Genomic DNA, 16,541 nt, shown 5'->3' on the forward strand with positions numbered 1-16,541 from the left:
GTTTTCCTTTCTTATTTCCTTAACATAAGCTACTTTCATTTTTTTGTCTTATTTTACCCATTATTTATACCATGAATATTTTTGATCCCTTATCTTTATTATTCGTCAAAATTGGACTAAATTTTCGTGATGTTACATCCTCCCCACCTTAGAATGAATTTCGTCCTCGAGATTTGCTAGAACAGATGTGGGTATTTCTTTCTCATCTCTGATTCTAATTCTCAAGTAAACTCGGGTCCTCTTCGGGAGTTCCATCATATCTTGACTAGCTTTAGCCTTCGTCGTTTTGTTGCTTAATTTGGAAATCTTCAACTTGTAGAGGTTGTTCTACAAATTTTAGATTCGTTGATTTCGACATCTTTCAAGAGCATGGCTAAAGTTTCGTCAGCCAGACATTTACGTAAGTTAGAGACATGAAATATATCATGTATTCCTTTCATCTCTTCTGGCAAACGTAAGTGATAAGCAACAGTACCGATTCGCTCTAGTACTTCAAATGGACCCACAAAACGTGGACTTAACTTTCCTTTCTTGCCGAATCGTACGACTCCTTTCCACGGTGATACTTTTAATAAGACCTTATCGCCTACTTGAAATTCCAACGGTTTACGGCGGGCGTCTGCATAGCTCTTTTGTCGGTCTCTTGCCGTCTTAAGTCGTTCACGAATTTGTAACACTTTATCCGTCGTTTCTTGGACGATCTCGGGTCCAGATATCTGATTATCTCCCGTTTCGGACCAACATACAGGCGTTCTACATTTCCGCCCATACAAGGCTTCAAATGGTGCGGCTTGAATACTTGTGCGATAACTATTATTATACGAGAATTCCATCAGTGGCAGGTGATCATCCCAACATCCGCCTAAATCGATCACACAAGCTCAGAGCATGTCCTCAAGCGTTTGAATTGTTCTTTCGCTCTGCCCATCAGTTTGAGGATGATAAGCAGTGCTAAGATTCAACTGAGTTCCTAACTCTTTTTGGAAACTATTCCAGAAATGAGACGTAAATCTACTGTCTCGATCAGATATGATAGATAATGGCACACCATGCAATGATACAATGTTGTTCACGTAAATTCGTGTCAATCTATCCATAGAATAAGATTCATTGATATGTAAGAAATGAGCGGATTTAGTTAACCTATCGATGATGACCCAAATAGCATTGTGCTGTCAGGTAGTTTAAGGGAGTTTCGGAATGAAATCCATTGTTATCATCTCCCATTTCCATACAGGAAGTTCAGGTTGTTAAAGCAAACTTGAAGGTTTTCGATGCTCTGCCTTGACTTGTAAACAGGTTAAACACTTAGCAACATACAAAGCAATATCTCTCTTCATCTCATTCCACCAGTAGTCCAGCCTAAGATTTTGATACATTTTATCACTACCGGGATGCATCATGTACTTTGATTTATGAGCTTCATTCATGATCCTTTCACGTAAATCACCAACAATCGGTACCCAGATTCTATTTCCGAGTCTTAGTGTATCGTCATCCCCCTTGACTAAAGAATCAATGGTGCCGTTACGCTTTTCTTTGGAGATATGATTCTCTTCAATTGCTTGCTTCTGAGCCTTCTTGATTTGTTCGATTAAGTCTATTTGTAGTTCCAATCTCAAGGCTCGAACTCTTTTGGGTTTCTCACGTTCCTTTCTGCTCAATGCGTCAGCTACCACATTTGTTTTTCCTTCATGATAGATGATTTCACAGTCGTAGTCGTTTAAGGTTTCCATCCATCTTCTTTGACGCATGTTAAGTTCTTTCTGATCAAATATGTGCTTTAAGCTCTTATGATCAGTGTACATGATAAACTTTACTCCATAGAGATAGTGTCTCCATAACTTTAGGGCAAAAAAAAATTATGACACCTAACTCTAGATCGTGAGTCATATAATTCTTTTCGTGTACTTTCAATTGACGAGAAGCATAAGCTATTACTTTCTTTCTTTGCATTAGCACGCAACCCAAAACTGAATGAGATGCGTCACTAAATACAACAAAATCCTCTGTACCCTCTGGCAAGGCTAGTATAGGTGCATTTGTAAGCTTTTGCTTAAGTAAATCAAATGCTTCTTGTTGCTTGGTTTCCCATTCATAGTTAACATTCTTTCGGGTTAATGAAGTTAAGGGAACTGTTATACGGGAGAAGTTCTCAATAAATCTTCTATAATATCCAGCCAAACCTAGGAAACTTCGAACCTCAATTGGCGATCTAGGAATCTCCCATTTAGCTATTGCTTCAATCTTTTTAGGGTCTACTTGAATTCCATTTGCATTGACAACGTGACCAAGAAATTGTACTTCGTGTAGCCAGAACTCGCACTTGGAAAATTTAGCATATAGCTTCTCGTTTCGGAGTAATTCAAGTAAGATCCTAAGATGAGCTTTGTGATCTTAGAATAAATAAGTATATCGTCGATGAATACGATTACAAATTTATCTAAATATGGTTAACAAACTCTGTTCATCATGTCCATGAAAGCGGATGGGTCATTAGTAAGTCCAAATGGCATTACTGTGAACTCGTAATGTCCGTATCTTGTGCGAAATGCCGTTTTCGGAATATCTTCTTCTTGAACTTTCAATTGATGGTACCCAGAGCGTAAATCTTTTTTCGAAAAGAAACTCGTTCCTTGCAATTGATCGAATAGGTCTTTAATTCTAGATAGCGGATATTGATTGTTAATAGTTACTTTGTTCAAGGCTCTGTAATCGATACACGTCCTCATGGAACCATCTTTCTTTTTGACGAATAATATCGGCGCTCCCCAAGGTGATGAGCTTGGACGAATAAATCCTTTCTCTAACAATTCATCCAGTTGTTTCTTCAATTCCTTCATTTCTGTTGGAGCCAAATGATAGGAGGATTTGGCTATTAGAGCTGTTCCATGCATCAGGTCTATTCTAAACTCGACTTCTCGGTTAGGTGGAATTCCTGGAAGTTCATCTGGAAAGACGTCGGAAAATTTGGATACTATAGGTACGTCTTTGATTTCCTTCGGTTTTGATTCTTCCGTCACATAAGCCATGAATGCTAAACATCCTTGGTTTAAGCATTTGTTAGCTTTCATCATGGAGATTATACTAACATGACCAGCGTCTTTGTCGTCCGCGATTTGAATTGTTCGCTTGTCAGGGGCTTGGAGTTCTATGGTTTTCTTATTGCAAATGATACGGGCATGGTTGTCGGATAACCAGACCATACCTAGAACTATATCAAAGCCCGCTAATGTCATGGGCAGTAATTGTACAAGGATGACGTAGCCTGCCAACAAGATCTTTCCATTTTCTAAGGTTTCGGAAATTTTAACTATCTCACCACTGGTCGTCTCGACGTTTATAGTTTTATTCAATTTTCTTAAAGGTTCGTTTAATAGACTACAAAACTTATAATCTATAAAACTTTGATTTGCACCAGAATCAAATAAAACTCTTGGTTAAACGTTATTAACTAAGAACGTACCAGTGATGGTTTCCGGTATGTCTGCGGCCTTTTTGGTGTCAAGTACAAAGACTCGAGCATTCCCCTTCTTTCCATCGTTCTTGGTGCCGCTCCCTCCAGCACCTCCAGTACCTCCACTACCAGCAACATTCTTTTTAGGACATTCAAAGCTAAGATGTCCCATCTCTTTGAAGTTGAAGCAAGTCATCTTGTTCTTCCAACAATCAGCAGTAGCATGCCCTGGCTTATTGCATGTATCACATATGGTATTTGTAAATGTTGCAAACCGGCATCGACCCAGATGATGCCTTTTACAAATCTTGCACAACGGGTAGTTGGAATTAAAACCACCCATCCTATCCATTTATTTGTCTTATTTTACCCATTATTTATACCATGAATATTTTTTATCCCTTGTCTTTATTATTTGTCAAAATTGGACCTAGTTTTCATGATGTTACAAAATGAGACAACCAATATTAGGCTGAAAACAAGTAAACTCTGATATAAACGAGTACTAATTGTAATTAATGATTGTTGTGACATTAATGTTATTACTATGGTTGCTTTTACTACTATCATCAAATATCATTCTAGACAATGTGTCTTTGACGATTATATTATCGTTGCCAACCCTGGCATGGTATTAATTTATGTCTTATTTGTTTTCATTTGGATTTATAAACAGTTTATAACAAGTATCCATACTTTTATGAATTCATATTGTGGAGATTATAAAAAACTATGGAAGTTTGTTAAAGCTAAAAACGCTAGATACAAGTAATGGAGTTTAGAATCGGATATCCTCAAATTCGGATACCCGAATTCCAAAAGGATAATTCTAAAATTAAATGACTGCATATACCTATTAAATATGGATTTAAGGTTTCAAAACTCTAGTTAAAATATTAAATATTTAAATATATTCAGTATTTCATATATCCAAATTATCCGACTTTTCCTACAATTGATATTCGAATTTTCTTATCTATCAAGTTTGAAATTTTGAACTTGATCTTTTTGCAACCCCTTGAGTTCTACTATGCTATAAGGTTAATATATCGCATATTGTTATCTTACATACTGCATGAAATCTCAATCAAAGATTCTTGAATGTATAGACCATACTAATGTTGGTAACTTCGAACTCCAAGTGAAAGGTCAGTGAACTTAATGGACCAATATTGACAAGTCAGTTATAATTGGTTATATTTCCTAATTACAATATGTTTCCTAATTGGTTTGTAATTAAAATAGTTAATGTCTTGGCTAACAAGGTAGGGGTTAAGTCTATATAAATTAGTTTATGATTAGACATTATAGAACACACGAGATACAACCGAGTTAAGGTTCATCAAGAGAAACACGAGTTATTGGTAGTAGAGGTTTTTGAGTTAGGTTTTATCTATAATATATTGAGAGTTTTTCAATATCCGTTTCATGTGTGTTTAACGAATTGGTGAGTTATTGATGTGCGTCGGATAACCCTATAACAATGACCCTCACAACTAAGCTTTAATATTAAAACGAAAATCCTAAAACCACACACAACCGGCAAGTGTACCGATCGCAAGTAGTATAGACCTAGGAAGTCCGAGTATCGAACACGTAGACACGTAAGACGCTTACGATTACTAACCCTAGACAAAACCTACCTTAGAATAATAATTAATTGATTTTTTGATTTCTTTTAACTTAACTGAACTAACCTAACTGACTGACAAAACTTACCAAAAATAGAAAACTTAACGGGGAACTAACTGTGTTAACTTAGGATGGAGAAAAACGTCTACCTAGGTCTGAATCAAATTGTAGACCTAACAAGCTAATGGATTGAATGATATCAAGACACCGGCCCCTAAAGATGACACGACTAAGGATCGCTCGGGGTCACTGAATTACCTCTCGGTCTCACTCAACAAGCCTAAACTACTCAAAATCGGCTAAAACGACCAAACCGGGAAACAATGGCTAACGTGTTCTAATGATGGATCACCTCTCGGTCTCACCAACACTCGACCCTAATGGCAATGAATACTACACAACCAAGGATAGAGGAACAATTCAATTTAAACCAAAATAGATCAACTAGTCGCTCAAAACACCTAAACCTGAAAAGAAACGAACTCGCTCTCGCGCAATCCTTATTCTAGCATGCAAAGATAATGAGACGACCCTACTTGTTATCACCTCTCGGTCTCTAAGAAGGTGCCTAATCGCTATACTTTAACCTCAAACTCACGCAACAAAACCCTACGGTTGTACCTACCGCAAACAAACCCTAAACACAAAGTCTATAATCAAACAATGCACCGATCAATCAACACAAAACTAATTAACCGACACACGGGGTTTATGCAATGAATCACCAAAATTTCCAGCCCTTAAACACAACCTATTTCATGTCTAAATCAAACTTTACATTAACAAATCAAGTCTATCAATCAAACAATCCATAAAACTCATCAAAACCTAACAATTAACATCATTCCTAGATAGAACTAACAAGATTGGCCTCTCATAATTTTTGGACAGCAGCAAACACTTAATAAAATCATCAATAAACTCATCCCAATCATCTTAACAATCATTCAATGATCAACAAATATCAATAACAAGTCAATATCTCAAGCAATTGCAAAACTACTAATCAATTGAACAAGTATATTAAAGATGATGAACAATGTTATGAAAGAAAGGATACGTAGATGAATACGGGCTGTTCTTGGTTGCTACAACTGATGAGAAACGTCCCCGAGGCTTGGTTCTTGTGTCTTCTTCCTTCCCTAGCCGTCACACGATCAAACCTAGCCGAACAACACTTTTTTCTTTCTTTTCCCTCTGCTCCTGTTCCGATCGCAGGCTGTTAGCACCCTTAGGGTTTTATTTTTTTTTTTATATTATAAGTATAATGTAAGACTTGGGCCTCCATGATGCATATGGGTCGGGCTTTGAGCCTTGTCTTGGAATCGTATGCGTATAATGCTCGTAAGCTCCTCGAAAAGTCCCGGTTTCTCTTCCTTGTAACCCAAAACCTACATGATTATTAAAATTATGTAAAATCTATATAAATCATGTAAAAACACATAAAATATAATATAATACGTAGATAAAAGGCGCAGAAAATACGTGTGTTTTGCAACACATCAGTTATATCAATTCGTTTCGTTCTTGAACTAAAACATGGCATCTTGAGTTAGTTTCTAAATGACTAATAGCCAAGAGTAACCTCCTACAATAACATAAAAGAAAAAATAAAAGTAGGATCAAAATATTGGACGAATAATAAGGTAAAAATCGTTTTCATTAGGTCAAAACAAATGAGAGGGATACCACATGCCAAGTAGTAGGCATAGACTCAAAGATGGGACAAAGATGATCATTTATAAAACTAGGCCAAAGGCAAGTTCAAGAAAAACATAAGTTTTTTTTATTTTTTAATATACAAATTAAATTAAACTAAACAGCTTAAAAGGCAACATTAGTTGTATATTCATTGTTCGTTATTAGTTTATGACGTTTATACTATATAGTGGTATGGTTGTTGGAATTATGGACCAGTTCAAATAAGTTACTACGGTCAACCGGGTTATGACCCGTGAGAGTTACACCGTAAGGTAACGAACAATAAACCTATTAAGTTAGTTAACCGGGATGGACACTTTAACGAGACATAATAACATGGAGTGGGCTTTGGAGTTGGAGATGGACTTAAATGGCTCATTGGGTTTATAACAAATAAGATTAGTTTAACCTAATTAAAGGTTATATAATATATGATATTCTATAACCCTAACTAATCAAGCAACACAAGTCCTTAACTCTCTCTTGCTCCACCCCTAGCAGCCGTCCGCTGAAAATTATTTGATTATTGCATTTCTTCAAAGAATTTCCATGATACACAAGAAAAATCATTTTTTTATTATTTTTAGATACCTAAGAGCAGATTCACCCCTTTCTTTTATCTTTTAAAAGGATCTGTTGGTTTTTAGGTGCAGTCATTTTATTTGGTAATAGTAATAAAAAATAACAAATAGAAAAGAATAACGGCTTGGGCTGTGTATCGACGCCAATCTGCGGTAGAAGAGAAGGTTCCATCGGAACAATTTTTTATTTCAGTGTACCTCTTCGCTTTTTTTTCAAAAGGGGGAGGCAGTGTGAGGAGAAATGACAAGAAGATATTGGAACATCAATTTAGAAGAGATGATGGAAGCAGGCGTTCATTTTGGCCATGGTACTACCTTATATCTCTGCAAAACGTAACGGTATTCATATTACAAATCTTACTAGAACTGCTCCGCCGACCGCCGCTCCCACCGCCTGCCGCCGCGTCGCCTGCCGTCGCGCCGCCTGCCGCCCCGACGTCTGCTGCCGCAGCCGTTGCTGCCCGCTGTTGTCGTTGCTATCGTGCACCATCATCACCGATCGTTTATCTAGTTGTGTCACTTAGCTAAGTTCGTTAGCCTTCGGTGTCTCAACCGGCTATTTATTAACCGTGGTAAACTTAAATATATTGTTAGTTTACAATCATATATTTATTGTTTGACTCGTACTCGTATTGTTTGTAACTGGATCCTGTACGGTTCCTAAAGTTATGATTATTGGTTTTAATATTCCGTTGCGTAACCTTATATTAATGAGATTAATAAATATGAAACCTTTTAATTAAAACCAGGTTTAATTGTTAAACCGTTGACTGATCATCACTGGAACCCAACAATGATGTCCGCTAACAAATGTGAAGATGTGAGTTCAATATGCGGCGTACATAAATCCATGTCTATTTAAATACTTTTGAGTTCAATTGCATGGTGATATTGTGGACAACAAAAATTTACGCTCGTAAATGAAAGCAAATACTTTTGCCCATAAAACCCTTATGCATATGTGTGTTGCCTCCCCATTGTTTCTTATGTTTTTAGGCAAACTCAGTTTTGTAGAAGTACCGTTCTATATACACATGTATATGACGTCATCATATTTTTAAAACCGATCCGACTAGCAGACAAGTAACACAATCAATTCGATTGTGAGTTCCTTAACAAGAACATTGCCAAAATATTCATTAGAAGTACTATAATTTATTTTAGGATCAAGGGGGGAGGGTGTTTTGGACATACTAAAAATATCATTAGTTAAAATAGAAATTTGAATCTGATTTTCATGAGTTTTTATCATCCAAGCCTTGGTTTTCATATAAAATTTGAATTTGTAATTTTTGAAGCATTTTGATTGGTAAATTCAAATTAATACCGAATAAAAAGATCGAATTACAACAGAGAGGTAGGTAAGCGGACAAAGTTATATATATATACATATACATATACATATATATAGGCTAAGTATAAAATGAAAACTCACTTGAGTTGTGAAAACTCTAGAAATCCATTCTCAACCACATGTTTTTAATTAATGTTTAAATCTTGTGGTCCACAATTAAAATGAATAAAAAATGTAAATATAAATATAACTTTTTCTCTCTCCTGAAGACATATATAAAAATTAGTAAAAAAATGTTAAAAAATAGCAAAACATTTTTTTTATGTTTCGATATTTTGTATTAAATATTACAACATATATTACATGTAACAAAAAAAAAACGCTGTTACATAGGGTTTTCGCGGGTTTTCACAACTCAAATGAGTTTTCATTTTAACTTTACCCTATATATATACTTTTAGTGCTTCTTTAATAAATACTTACATGTATTTTATTTTCTCGTAATTTGTTTATTGACTTAAACCAATTTCAAAATCCTGAAATTCGAATAACTTGGTTCAAATAACCCGAAATCTAATTCAAGGAACAGCGTGGCATCCTATTTCTTAATGTATTATTAGTTATATAATTTTCTGTTACTCTTACAAATAATTAGAGTAAATTATAAATGAAGGTTAAATCAAATCATACGGAGGATGATGAAACAACAGTTTGATTGGTAGCCGGTTGTTCTGAAGTGGGTTGCAATCATGTGTCAATTGCTTGACTTCACCTTGCAATGATGAAGAGCAGTCTTTTGTAAAATTCAAAAATGAAAATACTAACGATATTTATTTATTTGACTTCACCTAGCAATGATGAAAAGCAGCCTTTGGTAAAATTCAATAAAAAAATAATAATACTAACAATATTTGTTTCTTTAAACGTTTGAAACTACGTACCCACAATATTTGAGTGAACTTTCCTAAAAAGTAACGTCAACCGGCCATACTCATCATTATAGAAAAGCCTATTTAAGTCAGGTTTTAAACCCAAGATCTTAAGAATCCCAGGCCTAAACCATTATCGTCACGCCTTGGACCAAAAGATCAATTACACTAACAATATTTGTTGTTTTTCATAAAATATATAGTAATCTTGTGATTCTAGTTAAAAGGTTTGCAATTAAAATGTACTTTTCACATTAAAATAACATATTTTTGTTAGATCTAAATTTATCTTAAAAAAAATATATCAAGATAGAGGCATTACAACTCATTTAGTTATTTTGATACAATACGCTAATTAAAATTCTTTTCTATCAACAACCAAATTTGTTAGATCTAATGTTTTTTGTCATGATGTTTTTCTTTTTTAACATATATGGTGATCTGAATCTCTTCGTATTATATGCATAAAAACAAGTATCAGGTCTGAAAAGTTTATCAAATCACTTAACCCGTCTTGACAGCCAATATTTGAATCATTTGTTGCAATATGTATATAAATAAATCTGGTTATAAAACGGATAGAAATCAAACTTATAAGAAAGTTAATGTGTAGTTAGTTACTATTCTATATAATCATATCAACACTTAGGTGTCAATACCACATTCGCTTATAGCCTAATTTTCCCTTTTAATATTCGAATATATCATCCAATTCATCACAGTTATTCATGTGTCATTAGGTCAAAATCATTTTGACAGTTGGGTTATAAAGTAGTCAATTTTCCTTTCTAATCTTTTAAATTACTCATCTCATTCATTCTATCTATCCATGGGTCATAGGCCATAACTTTTTTGGCAATTGAATTATATAGTAGTCAGAAAATTAAAAGTAAAATGTTGATTAGAGATCAAACAAGTAAAAATATGAAAGTTAAACAAGTAGAAAATAGCCAAAAACGATATTTTTCTATTGTTGGTTTGTTCCTTCGATGCCCAGTTTTTTCCCATGGACACTATATGTTTGCATTATGACACACCCGGCCTTCGAGCCTAGCCGTATGACCAATAGTTTATACCAATTCTGTCAATTTATCAAAGTTTGGTTACGCAGCGGAATATGTTTTAAATAAATTATTTACTTTCATAATATACGGAATTAAAAACCTTTTTTCGTTTTACAAATTACTTGTTTAAAAATAAGTTTACATATGTTTCGTTTACAAAATTAGCTGAGCCATCAGTTGTATTCTATGCCTAGTGATCTTCTATCTCCACCGGCATATCCACTTTTACATCTTACTCCTGATTACTTGAAAACATTTTTAAAAATACGTCAGCTATATGTTGGCGAACACGCTGACTCGATAAAAGGTTTTCATAATTCGTTATGACGCAACACCAATAGCGTTCAACGACTCAGTGGGTCTCAATCCTATCTCATCGGAACTAAACATACGCACAAACCACTTTGTTGGACGGTTACTCGCCCTAGAGACAGTCACTTGCCTCATGGTCAGTATGTATGTAGTGTGCCCACTACAGATCATATATGTAAGGATCCAGACACATGTGTAATTTAGCCTGAATGTTTAATACTACGTAGCATCAAAACGTTTTAGAGGATTTGAATCAACCCTCATGTAAATACTTTTCTAACTCTTTACATATTGATAATCCTCCATGAGTAAATATCTTTAAAAAGATCACACATTTTTCATGATATTAGACGTATTCACGTCGTAAAACATATTCATACTATAAAAGGTTGAGCATATTCACCTTTTGTTATAATCAATATATCTCACTTAATATATGCTTTGATCGTTACCTCGGACCTATAGTACGAGAATAATATTTTATATATAACTAGATCAATAATCTAGCTTTAGACCTTTAGTCTATTTGCATTTCTTTTATAAAACGTAAGTTTAACATTTATACACTACGTTTCTTCTTCATGAAGAAACATGTATATCAGTTTCTTCTTTCATAAGAAATATCTTTATATAAAATAAAGAATAATATTCCATCTATAACTTCGTCTTATGAAAACCATAATTCACTTACTTATCTGATCAAGGTATAGACTATACCCCTGACTAGAGTCTAAGTCATATATAATAAAATAATCAGGCAGAACTTCTACCTTATATAGCTTGTCTATACAAAATGCTTGAGCTTGACGTGGGTAGCACTGCTACTTGCATGTATTTCAAGACAACAAACACTTCGGAACGTCGAGGTTATGGAACGTATTTTGAGGTAAAGTGAGTGTGAGTGGATGAAGTGAATCTTACCCTGGTGCCACCTATTTATAGGCTGAAATGTGCTCCTTCATGTAGCGCGAAGAATTTCATTTTAGTCGTTCGCGTAGCGCGAAGGACAAACTGATCGCCTTTGATGTTTCTTTTTCTCTTGAGTAGCGTGAAGCATCACATCGCGACGCGCGAAGTAGACCAATAGGTCTGGTGAGCTGACAACTAGACCTGCCACGTGTAACCACATGTTGCCACGTGTGGTTCAACGACACGGTTACTTAACCATTACTTCGCGTAGCACGAAGATGGAGAAGGTAATTCCTTCGCGTCGCACGAAGTAGCAAGATTTCCAAAATTTCCATTTTTAGTCCCTAAACTTTGGTAGCGCGTCACGTTTGTCTTGATCTATCTTCCACAATTCAAAAATACTAATGCGGCTCTCAAGCGTGGAAGTGCAAAGTGCGCCATCAAAGCGTTACATTGCACCCATCACCTGAGCCCGTGCCCGGGCCCGTGCGCTTTCACGTCGGGTGCTTCGCACCCTCTGCTAGGACTACTAAGAGTGGTTAGCCACATAAGAATATTACTATGCAAATTTTGTTCCTTAACATGTAGGATGAAGTTTTCACTTTCTTCCTTCCATGTGGGATGAAGTTTTCTTATTTCCTTAACATAAGATGTTTTTATCTTATTTCCTCATTACTTATCTTATGAATATTTTTAGTCCTTCATCTTTATAAATTTGTCAAATTTGGACCGAAACTTTGGGGATGTTACACATTACTCAGGGTAACTAGAAGAACATGGTATAAAATTGTTAATATTGGATAACAATGAGAAATACTTGAGGTTATAGTCTTCTTATTATTTGTACTGTATCTTTCATTCCTTTTTTACCTTTAGTTTTGTTCATTTATTTTAAATAACAAACCTTATTTATTTTTGTCATTTGACAAATCTCGTGTAATACACGAGGTTCAAAAGCTAGTTTGCTCATTACCGGAGTTGAATTCTCTTATAGAGGTGTTCTCTGTCATAAGTGACATACACGTGTGTAAACCGAACCTGGGAACTCTCAAGAGGAAATGTTATGGAAAACCCCGACCACCCGAGCAAATCCCTGATAACACCAATTAAATATTTATTTTAACATTTTTTTTGAAACGTAAACTTTTATAAACCCAAACCAACAACAAAAACAAACAAACCTCTCCAACTAGAGAGGACCACCACAACCGACTAATTACAGCAAGTTAAAAGAACACTGTTTGGTTATGGAGGCTCGATTGGTGTTGGGTCGGTTATTTTAGAAGACTAAATTGTGGCAGTTAATTAAAGAGGCGGATAGCGCGGTTTAATTTTTAGGCCCGTTATTGTTTTCTTGGGGAACAAGTTGTTAACCCTAATCTTGTTATTATAAATAGTCTCTTGTACTTGTAATTCATCATCACGAGTGAGGCAGAAGGCAAAAATAATAAGTATCCTGGTTGCAGCCCGTTGACGTAGGTCAACCGACCGAACCACATAAATCTCGTGTGTCATCTTCGTTTATATTTTCTCTTGCACGATTATTTGTGTTTGTGTGTGTTTTGCAATACTCCGAATCCCTAACAAGTGGTATCAAGAGCCGAGGTTACGGTTACACACTAGAGAACACGATCGTAAGAGAAATTGTTTGGATCGAAGGGTTAAGGTTTTTTGGCAGCCAGCCATATTAAAACCTAAGTTATTCGATCGTCGTCCATCAAACCCCATGTGTTTTGAATTATCTTCAGCAAAAGACAAAAAAAAGGAACAGAGAACTATGGAGCAGGAAATTAGAAAACCAACGGGTTTCGGTCATCGGATTTTTTGGTTGTTATCGGGCAGTTTAGCCAAGTGGTTTTGTGGTGATTTTCAGGTGTTATTTTGTCTATCCGAGATTATTTTTTCTGACTGTGTTACCTAGATCCAAAGTCGAAAATTCTCAGTTTGAGATAGTGGCTGAGAGCAGGAAACTTCAGATTGAGAAGTTTGATGGCAAAGACTTTGATTGGTGGAAAACGCAAATAGTGGATTTGCTAGTTCAGAAAGATTTGGACATGGTATTGGGTGAAAGACAGGAGAAGATACAACCAGATGAGTGGGAAACTTTGGATAAGAAAGCCATGGCAGTTATTAGATTGTCGTTATCAAAGGATGTTGCGTTCAATATCTTGAAGGAAACCACAGCGCGTGGGATAATGAATGCTTTGTCTAATACGTACGAGAAGCCTTCGGCAGCTAATAAGGTTTTTCTGATTCGTGAATTGGTGAATACGAAGATGAAAGAAGGAAGTTCAGTTTCCCTGCACATCAACAAAATCAACTCGATTTTGTCAAGACTTGGGTCAGTTAGTATCAAATTCGAGGATGAGGTTCAGGCTCTACTACTGTTATCATATTTGCCAGATAGTTGGTCAGGAACTGTTACAGCGATTACTAGTTCTGCCAGCGAGTTCACTTTTGATGGGATTCGGGATCTTATTCTAGGCGAAGACGTCAGACGAAGAAATTCAGGTGAATCATCGGGTGATTTAATGCATGTTGGCAAAGGAAGAAAAAATATCAGAGGTAGTGGGAGCGGGAACAGGAAAATAAGTCATTCTAGGACTCGGAAGGATGTGGTATGTTTGAACTGTAACGAGACGGGACACTTTAGGAATCAGTGTTCGAATGAAAAGAAAGAAGTCAACACAGCAGAAGAATACTCAGAGGATGAGGCTTTAGTTAGTGTTGAGGGTAATTTTGATTCCTGGGTCATGGATTCTGGTGCTTCATTTCATGCTACCCACAGCAGTGAAGCATTGCAGAATTTGAAGGAATGTGATTTTGGTAAGGTTAAACTGGCGAACAATGATGTTCTTGATGTTACAGGCATGGGTGACATGAATTTAGTTACTTCAGTCGGTTCATGGACCTTGAAGGATGTCAGAGTGATTCCAAGCTTAAAGAAAAAGTTGATTTCTGTTGGGCAGTTGGATGAACAGGGACATGAGGTTAAATTTAGGAACAGGCAGTGGAAAGTTGTTAAGGGAAATCTTGTCATAGCTCGAAGAAGAAAGATGGGTTCGTTGTATATGGTCAGTTTATCGTTTGAGGCAGTGACCGACCCAGTTCAGAAGAAGACCAAAGTCCGGTTCATAGAGTCTAGTGGGCAGAAAAAGGTTTGTTTTGCAGGAGATAAACCCAGAGCCACGGGTCAGATTCAGGTTGAACGTGCTAGAAAAGGTTCAGAAAAACCAGTCAGGGGTTTTCGTGGCAGTAAGAGCACTGGCAGTCGACCAGTCAAAGCTTTAGCCAAAGTTACCAGACAGTGGGTTAAGAGAACCGATCTTTCAGCGGTTAAAGTCTCTCCAGAAGATTACCTGCTTAATATGGAGAGTGTTGTTTGTTCTCAAGGTATTCCAGGATTCGGCAGTTCGTGTAAATGGGAGCCGGTAGGGATAGAGAACAAGTCAATGGTAGTTGTAGCCATGACTGATGTGTTGGAGCTCGGGGGAGCTTCAACAGGCCTTCACGTTAACTGATGAGAAGGCAGATGCAACCAGGAAGACGAGGAAGATTACAAGAGGTACAAGTGATCATAGTGGAAGGCAGTTTGAAGATTATCAAGCCTGCAAGTGGGAGATTGTTGGGTTATGGAGGCTCGATTGGTGTTGAGCCGGATATTTTAAAAGACTAAATTGTGGCAGTTAATTAAAGAGGCGAATGGCCCAGTTTAATTTTTAGGCCCGTTATTGTTCTCTTGGGGAACAAGTTGTTAACCCTAATATTGTTATTATAAATAGTCTCTTGTACTTGTAATTAATCATCATGAGTGAGGCAGAAAGCAATAATAAAAAGTATCCTGGTTGCAGCCTATGGACGTAGGTCAGCCGACCGAACCACGTAAATCTCGTGTGTCATCTTCGTTTATATTTTCTCTTGCACTATTATTTGTGTTTGTGTGTATTTTGCAATACCCGAATCCCTAACAAACACCATTTCGACCACTCTAAAAGCATTCCCCGCAGCTCCTCTATGTCTATAATTACACTAAAAATCACTACATTTTTTCTCATATACAATTAAATAATATTTCTTTACATCTTTATCATTACATTTTTTATCTTCCCCACTCACAAACACTTTCAAATATATTAAAAAAATAAATAGAGGGTGAACAGTTTTTTTTTCTAAATTTACTAATCTCTTAAAAAAATTTTATCTTCTTCACTCACAACCTCTTAAAACTCACTAAAAAAGTTTAGAGATTTCTCTCATAGTATTTTAGAGGAGTTGGTGTGAATGTTATAACAAACTAGCTTTATATCTATATTTAAACCATAAATAATCCAAAGCTTTAGTGTTATCCAAAATATCTTCAATCTTTATTTTAACATTTAATACTGACTAGAAAAAACTTTTAATAAATAATACTTAATAGAATTTAATGCAAAAGTGTAAATAACAAGATTGCGAAATTATAAAATTCAATTACATAACTATCAATCTGTTTTACAGCAAAAATACAATCACTGTAATAATTTTTAATTATAGAATTTAATGCAAAAGTTTTGTTGAATGAAAAGAAACAGGATTAAAAAATAGCCATCATAGTTTCCATTTAATAGAATAATCATTTTGATTACTATATATTTATTTATTATACGATCCTTTTAATTTTTT

The sequence above is a fragment of the Bidens hawaiensis genome, unplaced genomic scaffold (assembly GCF_021521415.1).
Source record: "Bidens hawaiensis isolate Kalapana, Puna unplaced genomic scaffold, B.hawaiensis_p1.1 tig00028460_1, whole genome shotgun sequence".
Classification (NCBI taxonomy): Eukaryota; Viridiplantae; Streptophyta; class Magnoliopsida; order Asterales; family Asteraceae; genus Bidens; species Bidens hawaiensis.